At 51.5% G+C, this 18,060-nt stretch overlaps 1 protein-coding gene across 2 annotated transcripts in view; it reads right to left on the bottom strand.

The window, feature by feature from the left end:
* The window catches only part of LOC135219244 (probable serine hydrolase), a 100,931-nt gene that overhangs the window by 74,592 nt on the left and 8,279 nt on the right, over window positions 1–18,060 (bottom strand). The window contains exon 2 of one of the 2 annotated variants that reach the window (XM_064255840.1): window positions 10,911–11,162. The exons of the other annotated variant lie outside the window; for it this stretch is intronic. The gene's annotated coding sequence lies outside the window, so the exon portion shown is untranslated. The remainder of the gene's footprint in view (window positions 1–10,910; window positions 11,163–18,060) is intronic. 2 annotated transcript variants of the gene reach the window in all.

Here is an 18,060-nt window from a genome sequence, read left to right as displayed (position 1 = left end):
CTATCCCTCTTCTCGACTTTGGTTATGTACAGTAACTCATAACGACAAAGCTATTAAGACGAAGTAATGATTGGCTCTGGGAACAACAACCGAACTAAGGGTCCACCAGAGCATAGTTTCGTAACTGACTCGGGCGCTCTGACAGCTGCCGACTGGGACTGTGGTTCGGAATCAGTAGAGGCCAAGTTGTCCAAGCATCCCGGGGTAAGTCACGTGACCTTCAGCCCTTTAAAGAGTTATGCTGAGAGACCAAACCAAAAAATAAAATGGACCAATTTGTCGAAAATTGCATTCTTTTTCCTAACAATATACAAACCTGAGGTCCTTTAAACAATAGGAAGGCTAACTCCTTTAACTAGCGGCAAGCTGGGACCGGTCGTATAAGCTGTTCAGAACAAAGGGAAGGGGAGAACGGTAGTTAACTGCATTGTTGTCAGATCTGTATGCGCGCCGCTGCCGCCCAGAGGGCGGTTGAAAGAAGTCAACTGTTTGTTTGCTTTAGGACCATGCCAAAAAGTTGCAGAGTGAGGGGTGGTATGGGGAGGTGGACTATATGTAAAGGAACCTCAGGTTTGTATAGGTTAGGAAAAAATGCAATTTTACGACAAATGTCATGTTGTTCCCGATACGTAATACAAACCCTCGGTCCTTTTAACAATAGGAAGACTCACTTATTACGGTGGGTGGAATCTGAGGCTTTTTCTTTTTGGGGAACAGGACTGGTGTTCGTCCAACCTTGGAATGCCTCCCCTGGGTCGTAAAGAGAAAAGCGGAAGGGATCCAAACCTCTGTCGCGATTGATCGGTGGGGTGTGCACCGCAGGATCAATGGTCAGGACCTCTGGAAGCCAAGTACTAACGAAGAGAGCGGCCAAGCGTATCTCTAGTACCCAGCATTGCAAGAACTTGTTCCTGTACAGGAGCCAAACATAAAGTTATGGGTTTGTCTCAAGTAGGCAATCCAACTCCTTCCCCCTTGTTGGAGGGAGATGGGAGGATATTTGCTTCTATCCCTAACATAAAGGCGGGATAGATTGGGGCGCGGTTGTCAGTAGCTTACCTGCAATCGGATTCCTTTCCCAGCATGGTGACGACCGTGACCCTCCCTTGCCCACAGGTAGAGAGAAGAGAAAGATGGAGAAGAGGCAAGCCAGTCGCCACTCTCATTCAACCATTCATTCCATACAGTCACACCAGGAATCGATTGCTGTTCGTGCTGCTTCGGGTGCTGGGTAAGCTTACACAACGTGTTCAGGGCAGGCCACCACAGGTCCCCAAAGGAAAAGTATCCAAGGACTTGTGGGCAATATCCCGAATGGTAGAAAGGAACGTGAAGGTAGTCTTGGTTGGCCCAAGGACCACCTTGCCTTCAAGGGACCTGCGCCACGGAGAAGTTCTTGCGGAACGCCCAAAGAGGGTCCAATACCCTATGACTTCGTGGGCTTCCGGTCGGAGACTTTGGCATTCGGAGGCTCCGGTTTACGCTTTGGGAATGTCGTCACTTACCATCAGCCTCGTTACGCTTCCCTTGATCACCTCACGCAAGCCAGAAAGAACAAAGGCTTGTTCGTTGGATACTTCTTTTCTTGGTAACCCACCCCAGTGCTATACCAGAAGAGGCGTCGACACCTTTTTTTTTTCAGGCTATGAGGATTGTCGGAGTTTTCTTCAGATAAGCGCCGATTAGCGCCCTCACAGGGACAAAGCAGCATCTCAAATCCGTTAATCGTTGTCGGTGGAATGAAAATCCATTAGGGAGGGGATTGTGAAAAGGACTCGAACCTGTCGTCAGGGATCGACGGATTCTGAGTCTTAGCTACGGAAAATGTCGGGACCCCCCCCCCCCCCCTGTGAAAAATCGAGCGTCACAGATACAACCCAAGCCCCTGGAATGTTTTATCATTGATAAGGACAGGACCATGAAGTTCCCCTACTCTCTTCGCCGGATTGCCAGGGCCAGCAAGAAAGAAGGGGTCTTGGAGGGGTCAGCATCCCTGTTCTGGACGACTCTCGGAGCTTGGCTCGAATGGTCTTCGAGTCAAAAACTCCCTAAGGACGAGGAGCTCACATCCCACTCAGGGGGCCTGAGCTCCCTGGGTGGGCAAAGACCTTTTCGAAGCTCCCATCCATTTAGCAAGGAGACTCTCGAAACACGAGTTCGGAGATGTCCAGTCCCCTCAGTTTTAGGACGACGTAGCCAGTGCAGGACTCTATTATCCTTTAACTGTGGGTACTGAGAGGGAGCTTCTCTCGGGCGAAGAAAACACGCGGAGGAAAATCCGCTACCTGGCTGAAGCAGTGGCTACTGAGAGGAGAGAAGACCCCCCTGTCTACGACACCAACCACAGAAGGACGGCCCCACTTCCCCTGGCACACAGCTGCAGAGGACTGTATGACGTGTCCAGACCATCTCTGTTTGCTGGCGCTTGCGGAGGAAAAGCCTCGCGTTCGGCAAGATGATGGTGGATAACAGCCAGACCGTGAAGTTGTTAGGGACTGGGACTGCTCGGGTAGGTACCGCTCTAACGTGTGCTGGGCATAGAAGGTTTGTGCCAGTGGGGGCATTCTCTCCTCGGGGGATTCTTCTGCAAGAAGAGCCAGGCAGGTCCGTGGATTACCAAACGGCTTGAGGTTCGGTTTGGGAAGGCCCCAACCAGGATCATCCTGAGGATTGGGAGAGGACCAGCGCTCGGCTGATCACTTTCCTGAAAGCAGACAAAAGGAGGAAAGGCGTAGACGAAGAGGTTGTCCCAGGGAGTGGGGGTTCGGAAGAGCGTCCTTCTGCAGCTTGGCCCATGGGTCCTGGCAACGGCTGAGCAAAAAACTTGAAGTTTTTTTGTTTTTTGAGTTTGTGCCGGGTGGCCGAAACAGGTCTATGACACCGGACGCCCCACCCCAAAGGTTGAAGAGCACTTTCCGCCCACTTCTGGGTTGTAGGGACAAACTTCGGTCCCTATTACTCGATCCCGACGGATGAGGCTTGTCCGCTTACGAACATAATTCCGTTTTGCCTGGAATTGGTAGCGTGGCTGGACAGCTCCTATCGAGGTGAGCCGTGGCCCACACGTCGTGCACACGCACAGTAACAAGGGTTTGTTAGCGGGAGAGACCACTAGGGCCCCCCTGCTTGGTTGACGTTATGCCACTACTTGTGGTGGTTGTCGCACATTCAAACACCACCGCCGAGGGTCCCATCAAGCGGTCTTGGAACTTCTTGGAGAGCGTATCTAAAAACGCCGCCTCTATTGAGTTCCAAGGAACATTTGATGTGAAGTGGTTGCTTGGTCGTGATGGGTCCCACCAACGCACCTGCAGCACCCAGAAGGGACAAGCCAAGCCAGTAGGTAGCGGGAACCACCATCAGCGACCGAGGTACGGCAGGCCCAAGCCCAATAGCCTAGTAGAATCATCTGGCAGCCAGCGGGAACCTGGTACTGGCGGCCGGTCTTAGGGGCGAAGCATGCTGGGAAACAGCGGAAGTCTTGGGGCATGGCAAACACGAAGGAAAAAAACAAGGCAGGCACGGCGGCATACACCCCTCCTCGGGTACAGGCCGGCGGGGCGACCCGGCCCTAGGAAAGCGGCAGACGGCGTCACCGACACAGCATGGGGATGTGTTCAGACCAAGCGGGGGGAAAGCCAGCATAATGCGGCCGTGAAGGTTGTTTAGTTGGAGAACACTCCAAGGTCACCGCCCCAGAACCTCGCTAGAACGCTGCAGCACGATCGAGGGATTGCCTAGGGCACGCCCTGCCAGCCCGCCATTGCAGGTCCATACCTGTCACCAAGAGTTCGGCTCCCTTTCCTCCCACGAACGGTTAGCACCTGCCGGTAGCACAGACAGATTCAAGTAAGAGGGGGTTCCCTCACGCAACGGGGGGGGGAGGACATGCCCCACCCCGAAACGCAAGGAAGACCCCAAATACAAAAATACAACGAAGAAGCTGAAGCAAGGGTGGAGGGGGGGCAGGGGGCAGGAAGGAAGAACGAAGCAATCGGATACAAAGGGAGTCGCGGAGAGCTTTCCGACGACTTACCTGGGCAGACCTTTTTTTTTTTTCGCTTACCCCTTACCCCTACCCCGCCACAGCAATTCCCCGGTGGAAAAAGTAATATGTAAAATGAAACAGAATACTGCCCTTGCGATTCAACTTCAATAGAACTTAAAGGGAGAAAGGGGGGAAAAGATCAAAATCCCGGGTAAGAACGGAAACTTGTCATCCCAAATAAATATGATCGCTATCATAAAATATATCATGAAAATGAAACAGAAATTAAACTGCACTTGCGATTTCAACTTTCACAGAAAAATAATCGTAAGGATCAATTCCCGGGTAAGAGCGAAACTTGATCCAAATTAAATTAAATTTTGCAAATAACAAAATTAAATGAAAATGAAAAGGGAATACTGCATTAGCGAATTCCACTTTCATTGCATTTTTATCATACAAAATAAAAGGTTAGTGCCATACCGGAGCGCAATCACGTGCTTCGGTAACGAAACGCACAGGGCAAAAATTATAATGAAAAAAGTTACTTACATTTTTCAACTTACACACTGTTTCGCCCAAATACATGACTCGGCCAGCTGCGAGCGGTCGGCAACCGAGGACATAATTCAAGCGGGTTCAATTCATGAAAGAAAAGAAGGAAGGAAATCGCCGCATACTACGGCGATAGCTCCATGTTGGTTCATAATTAAGTAATGAAAATGAAAACAGTATAAAGTTGTACTTTTTACCCAGTTTCATTTTCAAGTCAAACAAACCATTAGGTAGAAAACACAATAATATTTAAAACAAAGCCAATTACGACGATTTTATTGAAGAGGGCAGAGAGCGGATGACGAACACGGTCCTTACACAACCCGCGGCCGAAAGCAAAAGTGATTTCTTCAACCTCTCCGGGCCGCTGCGGGCTGCCGGCGCACGATCGGACAAGCAGTTAAACTACCTGTTCTCCCCTTGTTCGAAGCTTACGAACCGGTCCCAGCTGCCGCTAGTTAACTTCCTATTGTTGAAAGGACCGAGGGTTTGTATTACGTAATCGGATAACCAACTGGATATTCCCGTCCGGTCTTCTCTATTCCAGGTTGGTCGCCTACTGTGAGATAGTCTTTCTTTCAGCAGCAGTCTTCTTCCTAAAAATGCTAGAAAATTCCAGGAATTCGAGGCATAGGCGAGGTTTCCCGATTATCGTGTAAACAACATTATCGGGGATTCTCGTCTCGATCACTTTGGACCGTGGTTCTAGCCTTAAGTGTTTGGAGATACTTAAGGAAACTCTAACACTCCTGAATGCGCTAGAAAATTCCGTAGAATTCTAAGGTGCAGTCTGCGCAAACCCCCAACCGAATTCGTCAAACGATATCGGCATGGCGGTCCTCCCTCGATTTCACCCGTAGAAAACGAGAATGGGCGGGGCCAGGATCCCTCCTCAACGACCGCGGGGCTTACCGTTCAGGTTAGTGGGACCCGAAAGGTCCCCACCCCCCTGGTAGCGCAGTCCCCAAACGTGGGATCCTACAGAGAAAAATCGCTGTAGGATCCTTCCCCTTTTCCCTCGTCAGCCAGGTAAGGAGGAGAGGGAAATGGGGGAGGAATTGGTATAACTCGCTCGCAAGTTCCCAGTAGGAAACTAGCAGTTGGAAGAAGAGTAGGAGCAGCCATAGCCTTGCGGCGATGGTATATCTCAGAGTCTGGGAAAACGTATCGTCCAGGAGGAAAACGTTTTCCCGAGGAGGGTTAAGAAACTCTCAACTGTAGGTAAGGGGTCTCGCCGCCACTAGTTTGAACGTCGTCGGAGTGGGCGGGGCTGATCGACACCATGACAGGAGAGGCAGCCCGATTACCAGTCACCTCCGATCAATTCCAGTCCGAGTCAGAGGGTCGGAAACCTCTCAAGGAGGACCGAAGGAGTATTTTAAATACGGTGGTCCGAAGGACACGTAGAAACGCCGCTTCTGTCGCAGTAGAGGAGGTGGAAGTAGCTTGATCGACCCCGGCCAGAACAGAACTGAGGAGAGCCTTCTTGTACCAGAGACGAGAGACTCTGTTTTTTTTTTTTTTTTCTGGTTCAAGACAGAATCGGCAAGCCTCCGATCGCAGGGGCAAAAATCCCACCGTCGGTTTGGGTTTTCACCCTCTCGGGCCCCCCCCAAAACGACTCGAGCAGAGACAATGGGCTCTTGCTGGTGGGAGGCGGCGATCCTTCCCCACCCCCAGGGTCGTTGTGCTGACGAATCAGTGCAATAACCTGGGTAAAGTTACTCTGAATCTCGGAAAGTTACAGCGCTCTTGAGGAGTAGGGACCGTCCAGTCCCTCCAACAAGAGCAGCTCACCAGGAACCCTCCTCCTTCAGAAGAAGGACACCAGCAACAGATCCCTGACGGTTGCCTCCAATCACTTGCGGTACGTTAGTCCTTGGTTGGTCCTAAGGAACCAACCTGGCACGTTGAGGAGTCGTGACGGGATCGTGAGGCGGCGCATCTCTCCACGATTCAACTCCGATATACCTCGACTCTCCTGGCGTTATGCCGAGGAAGTTGAAAAGGTATCGGAGGAGAGGGACAGAACTGACGCTACCCCCTTCCCACCCCCCCTGACGGTCGACCTCCAATCACTTGCGCGTAACGTCCTGGTTGGTCTCCTAAGACCATACGTGGCACGTGCAGGCCGTCGTGACGGGATCGTGGAGCGGCCGACCCACCTACTCACCGATCACTCCTAGCTACCTCGCTTTCACCAGGTGTTAGCCCGAGGAAGTTGAAGGTAGTGGAGAGGACAGACCTGACGCCTCCCCCCCCACCCCCCCCCCGCTCGATGGCTAGGGACCAGCGTACGTGGGGGGGCGTGCAGACCGATTCCACCAACCCACGGCGGGGGGATCGAATCTGCAGGATGGCCGTGCCGCTCACCATGTGGCGAGCGGCTCGACTGAGCTACGTCGACCCCGGTCCCGTTGCTGTCAGACGAGCTGGCTGGCTGGTCAACCGTATCACCGCCCAGGTCCCCTGTAGGGAGCGGCGGGTCAGGTGGACCTGCAGAGCTCGCTTTCGCCGTGAGGAACCGCCGGGTGAGACGTCCTCGCAGGCCACGTCAAAAAACCGCTGGTTACCAGCCGAGGCTGGTACCAGTCCGGTTCGAGGGGACCTGGCGGGGGGACCTCTTCCCAGCCTCAAAACCCCGTGGCCCGGTCAGAAGACCCGGTCACGGTACCACCCGAAGGTTGGTACCGGCCATGGTCGCCTGCGAGAGCGGCCGATGGCCTGGCGAGATGTCCACCTGAAGCGGCTATCGACAGTCTTCTGCTCTGTGGGCCTCGGTCATGACGCTTGAGCGAACTCAGGGCGGTCTTAACTTTGGCTGCACGGTCAACCCGAAGGGAGGACCAGTTACCACTCGGAAACTTCTCGCGGACGAGAAAACCGGAGTCCGGTACCGGGCCTAGGATTAGCAGCAGAGCTTGCCAAGACCAAAGGCGAGGTGGGGTACCAGCGGTCTAGACCAAGCACACCCCTTGGTCCCCGTCTTCTTCTTTCTTCTCAGAAAGGGGAGACGGGGGCACCCCGTTCCCGAAAGGAACAGGAGGACCAGCAGAAAGAACCCCCCCGTTCACACGGAAGCCTGGTATGGTGATGGCGAGCCCTTCGAAGTTCCCGAAGGAGTCTTCTTAGGGGAAATAACAAAACCCGAGGTTACCAGCTGGTTCCGCTGCGAGAGCGGCCGCTGGGCCTGGCGAGAGTCACCTGAGAGGTTTCTCGCAGCCTTCTTGCTCCGTGCCGTTTGGGTTCGGTATTGGCGGCCGAGCGAAACTCTGGGCGCCGAAAACTTTTGGCTGCACGGTCTCCCGAGGGACGAGCTGTACACTAGGGAATCTACCCCCAGCGAACGAATGAGACCGAAGCCGGAACCTGGCGTAGCGGCATCCGCCGCTAAGCAACCAGGCGAGGGAAGTACCCGAAGCTAACCGAGACGCCTCTGGTTCCCCGTCTATCTCTTCCTTACGGAAGGGGAGGGGAGACGGGCCCGCTCCCGAAAAGGAGCAGGAGGACCAGCCAGAAAGGACAACCCCCATCCAACCCGACCGAGGTTGGGACGGGCCCTTAGAAGTTCCCGAAGGAGGACTTCTTAGGGCGGGGGGGGGAGGCAGCCTTCTTCTTACTTCCGGCTTTATGGGCCCTTAGAAGTCGAAGGGGAAGAGGGCCAGCAACAGACGAAGACGGAAGATGACACCTTCCATCTTCTTCGTCAGCCTCAACGCCAGGACAGTCGTCAGGTCCTCCCATCCAGGCCGGAGTCGGGCCTATTTGCCGAAGCAACCACGGCCCGAGATGCACCTGGTCCGGACCAGGAACCTGGGTCCTGGAGGGACTGGGGGGAAGACCACACCATGGGCAGGACACCAGCATGGACAGGCGCAGGAACCAGGAGCCTGACCAGGAACAAGCAACCAGCTCAGGAAGCGGCAGGAACAGGCTGGCAGCGAGGTAAAACACAGAAGGGACAGCCAAAAGCTCAGTAGCTGAGGGAACCACATCAGCGAACAGGTGACGGCAGGGCCCAGCCATCGCCTAGTAGAATCATCGGCAGACCAGTAGTGGTACTGGCGGCCGGTCCAGGGGCGAGTGCTGGAACGAGAGGAAGTCTGGGGCAGGCAACAACGAAGAAAACACAGGGCGGACGGCGGCATACCACCCCCCTCCTCGGTACGGCGGCGGGACCGGCCCTAGGAAGCGGCAGACTGGCCCTGTCACGACACAGCAGGGGAGTATTCAGGGAGGTAGACCAGCCGGGGGGGAAGCAGGCATAAGCGGGCCGTTGAAGGGTTTGTAGTCGGAGACCACTCAAGGGTCACCGCCCCAGGACCTCGCTAGGGAACGCTGCCCAGCAGATCGTTGGATGATAGGCACGCCCTGCAGCCGCAGTGGACCCATACCTGTCCAAGGTCGTCCTCCCTACGGATGTAGCACCTGCGGTAGCACAGACAGGATTAGTCAAGAGGGGTTCCCTCACGCACGGGGGGGGGAGACATGACCCCACCACCCCGAACGGGAAGGGAAGACCCCAAAAACAAAATAAAAACGAGGAAGCCTGAGCGGGGGGGGGCAGGACAAAGAAGACGAAAGAAAATCGGATACCAAGGGAGTGCGGCGGGAGAGCTTTCCGACGTACTTTTCCTAGGCAGACCTTTCGCTATTTCCCCTACCCCCGCCACTAGCAGTGAAAACGTAATACGAAAATGAAAACAGAAGACTGCACTTTCGCGATTCACTTCATAGAGAACTTAAAGGGGAAAAAATTCAATTCCTCCGGTAAGAGCGGGAAACTAGATCCATAATAATATGGATGCTAAACATAAATTATTATGAAATCAAAATGAACCAATACTGCACTTGCTATTTTTCACTTCACAGCAAATAAATCGTAAGGGGAATTAATTCCCGGGTATAAGAGCGGGGTAAAATTGATACCAAAAATTAAATTTGGCATGCCAATTAATAAAATGAAATGAAAAGAAAATAATGCATTGCGAATCCACTTTCAATTGCATTGCTATTCATACCAAAATAAGAGGCTCTTTGCCGAGCGCAATCAAGCTTCCGGCATAACGAACGCACAGAGGGCAAAAATATAATTGAAAAAGAGTACTTTAACATCTTTCCAATTTACACAACTTTCGCCCAAAAATACATGGACTCGGCGCAGAGTGCGCCCCCTGGCCCCCCCCCCTTTCGGCACCTAGAGAACACAAATTCAAGGGTTCAATTCATGAAAAAGGAGCGGAAAATCGCCGTCTTCTACGGCGATGGAGTCCCATGTTGAACTTCATAATTAAGTAAATGGAAAATGAAAACAGTGTTACTTACAGTTTTTCATTCTTTTCAAAGTCAAACAAACCAAACCATTAGTAGAAAACCCAATAAATAAACCAAAAGCATACGACGATGAAAGCGGAGGACAGAGAGCGGATGACGAACACGTCCTTACACACCCTGCGGCCGAAAGCAAAAAGTGATCTTCACCTCTGGGATGCGGGCAGCGGGCCGCAGGCGCACGATTTCGGACAAAGCAGTTAACCTACCGTTCTCCCCTTGTCTTCGGAAGCTTACGGGACCGTCCCAAGCTGCCAGCTAGTTTACCTTTCCTATTGTTTAAAGGACCGAGGGTTTGGTATTACCGTATTAGGAAACAAACACAATAAATACAGTGGGACCCCCCGTAATTTGCGTTCTCTGGCGGTTCGCGGACTCACACATTAGCGGATTTTCTTATCAAGAACATTTCCCCAATTAATTATTCATGGAAAATTTGCATAATGAGCGGTATTTTTCTATGAGAATATTATACCACAAATTGCCTTGGTTTTTTTGTCAATTTCATCATAAAAACAAACAACTTTTTGTGATAAAAAACTTATTAAAAAAAACCAAGTATAAAAAATTCTTAGTGGGTTTTTCTTGAGTTTTCACTAACCCAAAATAGGCTGGGTCTGTTTTCAGTGTTTGTTTTTATAGAGGTTTGCCAACTATCGTGGGATCCTAAACTATTGCACAGCGGGGGTCTTGGTACGCATCCCCCGCAAATATGGCAGGGGGGACCATTGTATAGTGCATACATATTTATTCAAAAAATAAAAAACTGAAAAAATCCCCACCAGGAAACAAAATGATCAACGGCCCTATGTCAGCAAGAGCTCACAAAAATACGGTCTTCATCGGAAGTTACTACCTAAACCACCTTGTTCAAGAATTTAACGGCCATAAATTCCCAGCTACCACTTAAAGTAATTCCTTAATGTAAAGGACCGAAAAGGGTTTGTATATCGCGTAGGAACAAACAAATTAATTTTCTTTGCATTACATTTAAAGTACCTTTCTTTTAGTAACACAACACACAAAACACTCTTACCCAGAATCAGACGGGGCCCTGCAGCCTCCTTCGCTTTCCTCTCAGGATTCCCAACTCAATATCCAATTTCTACTTCCTCCCATTCCCAAGCATCTTTTTTCAAACAAAATTATGGGGTGTGTTTGAGCATTGAAGTAGAGTTTGCATTTTCCTTTGCTTCTCCATGGATTGCAATCCTTGTGTTTTACTTGGTTTTATTTCCCTCTCCATTTTGTCCTGTGGGCCTGGCATCTCAAATCTTATACTAGTAAGCTGAAATGTAGGACAAAAACAATAGTTTAATAAACTGGAACTTATACAATATTTATTTTTACCAGTGTATTGATTTGGCATATCTTTCCAAAAAAAAATAAAGTGCCCAAAACCAAGTCTTAAACTTTCTTCTACAACGTGATACCATCAGGTACCACAATGAATCACACGTGGTTTTTGTTTTGTTTTTCCAATTAACTTGATTTAGTAGTGCCAAAGCCAGACAACATTCACAATGGAGTAACACCGACAAACATTCACAATTTTTGAGAGGCAAAAATTGTATTTTTCCTAAACTATACAAACCTGAGGTCCTTTACATAAAGAATTACTTTCAGAGCCAGCTGGGAATTCGGGTTTGTAAGATTCTATAAACAAGTGGTAGTTAGGTAGTAAAACTGCTTGTTCGTATAGTCAGAAACGTCACGCCGGACTGGACGTAAAACAATCCTCTGTGCTTTAGGACCCACAAACAGATTGAGGCGGGGTGGCATGAGCGGTGGGCATAAAATGTAAAGGACCTCAGGTTTGGATAAGATAGGAAAAATACAATTTATTTTCAAAAATTGTTGATGTTGTTCCTACACAAATTATACAAACTATCGGTCCCCTTACAATAAGGAAAGACCTTACTGATTGGTGGGAGGAATATGAGTATTTGTAAACAGACTGGTATTGCGCCCAACCCAAGGTTACCCTCCCTGGTCCATAGAAAGCAAGTGAGGAAAGCCTTGGCCTCTGTCCAAAATGATCGGCATGAGGATTACTGCAAGACTCCAATGGCCAGACCTCCTGGACCAATTCATTAAGAGGGAGGCATTGCGATAACCTCTTATGGAATAGCAAACAAGAACTTATAGTCGGAAGATTAAAAGGCCCAAATACATATTAGTATATTGGGTTTGGTCTCTTACTGCTGTACCACTTCGCCCCCTTGTTTTAGGGAAGGGATGGATATATGCTTATATCCCTCATGAACGGAAAAAAGAATGGAGCCAGTCACTATAAGATTACCTGGCATGTGCACGACCGACACTCTCTGCCTGAAGGAAGAGAGAAAGAAGGAAGAAGGAAGAGAAAGCCAGTCACGCTCTTCATTCACTCTCCATTCATACGGTTACCACAAGGGATGAGATGCAACCTTGTCCCATTAGAGGAGCTGGGTAAGCTACACAAACTTGTTGCAGCAGCCACCACGGGTCCCAACGGAAAAAAAGTGTTCCAAGGACCTATGGGCAATATCCCGAAGGTATAGAAGGAGGGTGAAGGGTGGTCTGGTTGGACCACCACCCCTGCTTCCAGACCCTGTGCAATCAGCAAGTTCTTTGCGGAAGGAACACAGATGGGTAGGACCAATACGCTAACTTACGTGGGGCTCTTGGACGAAAGGTCACTCGGTCGGTTGTCGAAAACTCCTTTTCCTGATTGGCCTCACCGAAAGCCAGAAAGGAAATAGCGTTCTTGGAACAACTGCTTTCTTTGGTTACCCCAGTGCTAACGAAGAGGGAGGTCGGCACTCAGGCCTAAAGATGGCGAGTTCTTACTTCAGAATTAGTGCTGAGCACTATCAACAGGACAAAGTAGCATTACCTTCCGCATCGTTGACCCCCCCCCGTAGTAAAAGTTCCTTCTAGGGGAGGGTGGGATCGTAAAAGATCTAAAACCTATCGTCGGGAAAACCAAAGGATTCTGGGTACTTCGCGACAAAAATCAGGGACGAAATCAAGGTGTACAACCGATCCCTCCCAATCGCCTCAGAAGTGCTTAACATTATAAGAGAGACCATGAAGTATTTCCCTACTCCCCTTCGATGATGTCAGGACCAGCAGAAAGACGGTCTTGAGGGTCAGATCCCTGTCTGACGACTCCCGGAGAGGCTCGTAGGGTCTACAAGTCAAATTCCTTAAGACGAGAGTCACGCCCTACTCAGGGGGTCTGAGTTCCCAGGGTGGGCAAGACCTCTCGAAGCTCCTCATAAGGAGGGATATTTCCATGGAAGAGGAAATATCCACTCCTTGCAGCTTAAGGACTAAAGCCAAAGCCGCTCTACATATACCCTTTAACTGCAGAAACAGTGAGGAGCTTCTCTCAGCAAAGATAGACTAGGAAATCTGCTACCTGCTGAAGAGTGGCTCTGAGCAGAGACAGACCCCGTCTATGACACCAACCACAGAAGACGGACCACTTTCCCTGGTATACTGCTGTAGAGGACTCTGAGGTATCCTGCCATCTCTGCTGCTGTTCGGCGAGAAAAGCCTCTCACTCGCAAGAGATGGTGGATAACCTCCAGCTGTGAAGACACAGGGAATGTACTGCCTGGGCACATTCACTCTCGTGGACAGACCATGAAGAGCACATTCCTCATGGTACCCCCTAGTTGCCTTGCTCCTCCCGGTGTATCCCAAGGAAGTTGAAGGGACAGGTGAGGCAGATCTGACGCTCCCACTCTTTCTACCGGCAGAACCGGAGGACAGAGAGAGCTGCAGGCGATCATCAACCCTCAGTGATGACCGGTCTGCAGGTCTAAACCAGCGGTCTCCCTGGGGATAAGCGCTGGTCCGAGGATGGTAGTGTCGATCTCTCGCGTCAAGGGAACCACTACCGGCTGCCTGGACCGTCTGATCACGTTGGTGTGATCGACGGTCGGGTGACAGGTAACGCACACCAACGTGACGAGAACAAGCACCGTCTTCTCAACGCGTCAACTGTCCTAGAAGCAGCCGAAGCTACTCCCGGGGAATGGGGGGACAGTCTCAACTCGTGTACGGTCCTGCGGGACCGTCACATCAACCCTGGGGACCAGACGATCATTACAGGAACGATCACTAGTTAGGTGAGAGTCACCTGGGTGATTCCTACCATCCTTCCATCCCGTGCCAGAGTCCTGGCGATGAGCATACTCAGCGCCCTGGACTCTAGCTGCATGGTCACCGGTAAGTGACTGTACACCCAGAGATACTTGCTGGCGAGAACCAGAGATGGTTCCCGGTCCAGAGGTGGAACCTCTACATCTGGGAGCAGAGGTACCGGCAACAGCTGGTACCGCTATGGTCCCCGCCTTGCTCTTCCCTGGGGAAGGCGAGGTGGTTCCCATCCCCGAAAGAACAGGAGGACCAGTGGAAGGCCCACCTGTCTCACCAAGACGATGAGACAAGCCCTTAGAAGTCCCTGAACGAGACTTCTTAGGGAGGGCAAGACCACTTTCTTCTTCTTCGGCTGAGCAGCCTCAGAAGGAGAAGTGGAGGAGGCGGGAGAAGACGACAACAAAGACGAAGATGAAGACGAAGTAGATGACGACGACACCTTCCTCTTCTTCTTAGACTTACTCTTCACCAGCTTCTTCAGGACGGCAGAAAGATCCCCCACCCAGGATGGGACTGCAGCGGCTGCCGAAGCAGCAGGCTCCAGCGTGGCCTGGGAAGGAGGAACTGACAATGCAGCAGGCACAGCGATGGAGACAGGAGGGAAGTCCAATGGCAAACTCTTCAGGCACTTGAAGTCTGGCTGGGGAGTGAGGATGGCATAACCTGAAGGAGAAGGAGGTGGAAGATAATTCCACCCTTGAGGTATGCAACACACGTGCATGCACCACAGTAGATGGGGTTACTGATGTAACATGCTGAGTGTACACCAGATGTGGTGGTGCCGCATACCCAGGTGTTGAAATAGTTGTTGTGGTCCTCGACTCAGTTCCATGTGTGACTGGGGCTGCTGCTAGATGACTCAGCAGTCCCTGCAGAGACAGAGTGCCGGAAAGATTCAGCATCAGCCATACCTACCGCAGGTCCCCACCCGCGAAGCCAGACAAACCTGAAGGAGCAAAAGTCAAGTTAATGGGGAGAGTTCCTGTTCACCCAGAGGGGAAAGGATCCCCTCCTGAATGGACAGAAGTTCCCAAGTACAACTCCAAGTCAGCATGCTTCCCTCCCTCTTCTGCACTTGACAGGTAGAGCAAAGAAGTGGAGAGAGACATGTCCCACAAAGGGGAAAGAGCAAGACAGGGGAGTTTACATGGAGGAAGGAAAGAAGACGACGTATCAGTCACCAAAGGAGTCGAGGGAGAACTCTCCGATGATGCCTTGGCAGACTTACGCAGCTTCTGCCTTCCCTCGTATCTCTCCCACTGCTCCCCAGACCATGAGATACAAGTGTCACAAGTGTCCAATTTATTGCATTCACGCCCTCGCCATCTCGCACAGAGGGTGTGAGGGTCCACACCAATTCTGGAGCAAAAAGCTCCACATTTCCTGGCCCCTACTCCAGGGCATAATCGCTGCGTAGATTGAGGGGGGGAGGGGGGGCGAGAGGGCTTATCTGATTTGTGGGCTTGCATACTGAACATACACACACACACAAATATTAACCCTTAAACGCTGAGCCGGTATTTCCGAAAGTGTCTCCTGTATGCCGGAGGCGTTTGCGAGTGAGCGCCGATGCGGAAATTTTTTTTTTTTTTTAAATCACAGCATGCTTAATTTACAAGATTAAGAGTTCATTTTTGGCTCCTTTTTTGTCACTGCCTGAAGTTTAGTATGGAACCATCAGAAATGAAAAAAAATATTATTATCATATATAAATATCGGAATATATGAACGGTTAAAGCTAATGAGTTAATTATTTTTTCGTTGTATTGTACACTAAATTGCAATGATTTTGGTATATAACAAATTTTAAAATGATCAAAGCAACACTGAGAAAATATTATCACAATAGGATGCATGAATTCGTAACGCGTGGACGTAAAAAAAAAGCTGTTTTCAAAAATTGACTGAAGGTTGAAATTTTGGCACTTTTATATGAAAATATTTCAAAACTGATAAAAGCTATAACCATGGGTTGTTTTTTGTTGTATTCTACATGAAATTGCACACATTTTCATATAAAAAATTTTATGTAACGGCTAATTTAAAATGGTGCTGGACCGAGAACAATGGCTCCGGTCCCGAGCGTCAGAGGAGCTGCTGCTGGTCCCCCTACCCGCCTGGTCCCGGTGGGAGCGGCGGTCAGGGGACCGGCAGAGTCCGCTGTCGCGGTGGGAGAGGGGCCTGTCCTCACGGCACGTCGGGCGCGGCCGGTTCCGGCGACCGAGGGGACCTCTTCCTTGTCTCAACCCGCGGCCGGTCTGGGACCGTCGTGTCAACCATGGGAACCCGCGTATCACTACGAGAGCGATCGCTGACCTGGCGAGAGTCACCTGAGCGACTCTCATCTGTCTTCCGCTCCGTGCCTCGGTCCTGGCGTCGAGCGAACTCGGAAGCCTGGACTTTGGCTGTACGGTCACCCGCAGGTGACCGCACACTCGGTACCTCATGCGAACGAGGCCAAGATGGAACCTGACACAGCAGCAGAGCCCCTAGCACCAGGTGAGGAGGTACCGGTGTTAGCCGGTACCCCTCTGGTCCCCTACTTCTTCCTTGTGGAAGGAGAGACGGGCCCCGCTCCCGAAGGAGAGGGAGGACCAGCGGAAGACCCCCCATCACACCGGAGTGAGACGGGCCCTTAGAAGTTACTGAGGGAGACTTCTTAGGGGGGGAGGAGACAGCCTTCTTCTTCCTCGGCCGTGAAGCCTTGGAAGCCGAAGGGGAAGAGGCGGCAGCAGACGACGATGAAGAAGACGATGAAGACAACGACGACACCTTCCTCCTCTTCCTCTTCTTCTTCGTCAGCTTCCTCAGGACAGTCGTCAGATCCTCCATCCAGGACAGAGCCGGGGCAATTGCCGAAGCAACACAGCCCGGCTGCACCTGTCCGGAAGGACTGCGACTGGAACAGCAACACCACGGGCAGGAACGTCATCGGCAGTGGCTTGTCCAGGTACAGGAGGAACGACGTCAGCAGGGGCTGGTCCAGGTACGGCAGGCACGGCAGGAACAGCAGGAGGCGGGGCAGCGGCCAGCAACCTCCTGGGTACTGGTGGCAGGTCCAGGGGCGAGCTCTTTGGGCACCGGAAGTCGGGGGCTGGGGGGAGAGCGGCGAACCCAGGCGGCGGTGTTACGACCCTCCTCGGAACGCTAGGAAACGGCGCCTGCACTGCAGCTGAAGGGGTCACCGTAGCAATATGCTGCGTATAAACCAGGTGAGGAGGGGCGGCATACCCTGGGGTCGACACGGTGGTGGTGGTGGTGGTTACCGGACCGTGCGTGACTGGAGCAGAGGCACTCGCCAGGTGATGCAACAGCCCCCAAACAATCGGTGTCCCCTGGAGACCCAACGAGCACCACACCTGGCCGAGGTCGTCACCCGCGGCAGTCGCACCTGAGGAGGCAAAAGTCGGGGAAAACACTTCCGGGGAGGCCGCGGAGGTTACTCAACCCAGCAGCAATGAGAACTTGAAGGTAGGAGGGAGGCTGTTTCTCTTCCGGCACCGGTGGGGATTCAGCAAGTGGGCACAAAGTATTGTGTCGAAAGGCCTGGGTTGGAGTTGGGTTGCGAATCCGCCTCCACCCAGACCTTTCCTTCAACTTCCATCAAAAAGAATTGACGGAGTATGCGGAGGACCACCTCCTTCAGAAAGGAGCAATAGCGAGAGTCAACAGATTAAAATTTTCAAGGGCGCTTATTCAGCGTTCCAAAGAAAGGCTCACAAAAAAGGAGGGTAATCTTAGACTTATCCCGTTTAAACTTGGCCATTCGCTGCGACAAGTTCAAAATGCTCACCATCTCGCAGGTGCGGACCTTACTTCCCCGTGGGGCCGTCACCACCTCTATCGATCTTACAGACGCATACTATCATATCCCTATTGCAAGACACTTTCGCCCTTATCTGGGCTTCAAGATAGGAGATCAGGCATTCTCCTTCAAGGTAGTTCCCTTCGGTCTGAACGTGGCACCCAGGGTGTTCACGAAGTTGGCGGAAGTAGTCGTCCAACAACTGAGATCTCAGGGGATAATGGTAGTA

This window comes from Macrobrachium nipponense, chromosome 1 (genome assembly GCF_015104395.2).
Source record: "Macrobrachium nipponense isolate FS-2020 chromosome 1, ASM1510439v2, whole genome shotgun sequence".
NCBI classification, from domain to species: domain Eukaryota; kingdom Metazoa; phylum Arthropoda; class Malacostraca; order Decapoda; family Palaemonidae; genus Macrobrachium; species Macrobrachium nipponense.
The sequence above is the reverse complement of the archived record's forward strand: the minus strand, read 5'-3'. Positions and strand labels throughout refer to the sequence as shown.